The 1,316-nt window shown below is 48.3% G+C and overlaps 1 protein-coding gene across 1 annotated transcript in view; it reads right to left on the bottom strand.

Annotated features, from left to right (window-relative positions):
* The window catches only part of FBXO15 (F-box protein 15), a 39,836-nt gene that overhangs the window by 28,731 nt on the left and 9,789 nt on the right, over positions 1-1,316 (bottom strand). The window lies entirely within an intron of this gene.

Raw genomic sequence — 1,316 nt, 5'->3', positions numbered from 1 at the left:
AAAAAAAAAAAAAAAAAAAAAAAGTTATGCTTACACCATACTATAGTCTATTAAGTGTGCATAGCATTATGCCTAAGAAAACAATGTACGTACTTTATTAAAAAAATACTTTATTGCTAAAAAATGCTAACCATCACCTGAGTTTTCAGTGAATCGTAGCAGTAACATCAAAGATCACTGATCACAGATTGCCATAATATAGTGATAATAAAAAAAGTTGTTAATATTTGTTGAGAATTACCAAAATGTGACACAGAGACAAGAGGTGAGCACATGCTGTCAGAAACTGATGCTGACAGACATGCTGACACAGGGTGGCCACAAACCAGCTGGTAAAAAAAACCAGTATCTGCAGAGCACGATCAAGTGAAGCGCAGTGAAACGAGGTCTGCCCATATTAATACGAAAAACACAACCACCCCCGCTTCCAAAACACACGAGCGGAATAGGATACGTCAACTTGTTCTCCCCCAGCCGGGGCGACGCCCCTGCACCCCCCTCCCGCACGACCTCACCCCTGTGATGCTTCCTCTGGGGCTTCAAGGAGACGCCAGACCCCGGAAAGTTCTCTGAAGTGTCCTATTCGTCTCATTCATCTGCCTAAATAAATAGGATGTTGAGATGCATCCTTAATCTCCCATCTATTTCTATGATCTTAGAATTTTACAAAACACTGTAAGAATCTGAAAAGCCTAGAAAGCATGACTGGTGTTAGGAAGTCAGGAATGGGCACTTTTGAACCTCAGGCGAAAGGAAAAATGAAAAAGCAGCTACAGGAGATTGTACTTGGTGGCGGGGGGACGGGAGAGAGAAAGGGACAGAGGAAGGTGAGGGGCAGGACAGTCAAAGAAAACCTCCCCGAGAAAATGTAACTTGTTCATGCTCGTTCTCAGGGTGTGGGAATTCACGGTCCACACTGAGGATCCTCTGCAATCCCCACTCACGCTGTCCTTGCTCCCTGTTCCCACAGAGAAAGCCCAAGCCCTGCGGAGCCGCGTGCGGACCCAGGCGCAGGTGCCCAGGCCCGTGTGTGTCCAGGGACCCAGCCCTTCCAGCCCTGCCTCCCCTCCGGCCGCTGCTCTTCCCCAACATCCATATCAGCCTCCGAAAACCCTCCCCCGAAAGTGCACCAAGACAGTGCTCTCCTCGTCCCCCATCTCCTCTCGCTGCCAAGCTTCTGTCCACACCTGCTGCCTCCACTACCCTGCCTCCCACTTCCTTTTGGCTTTTTACATTCAGTGTGAAATATACAAACACTACATGCGAAATAAAGTGCAGCCCATTGCCTGCCACTGGCCTGGAACAGCTGCAGAGGC

The sequence above is a fragment of the Lipotes vexillifer genome, unplaced genomic scaffold (genome assembly GCF_000442215.2).
Source record: "Lipotes vexillifer unplaced genomic scaffold, Lipotes_vexillifer_v1.1 scaffold196, whole genome shotgun sequence".
Lineage (NCBI taxonomy): Eukaryota > Metazoa > Chordata > Mammalia > Artiodactyla > Lipotidae > Lipotes > Lipotes vexillifer.
This window is presented reverse-complemented; position numbering and strand designations above follow the sequence as displayed.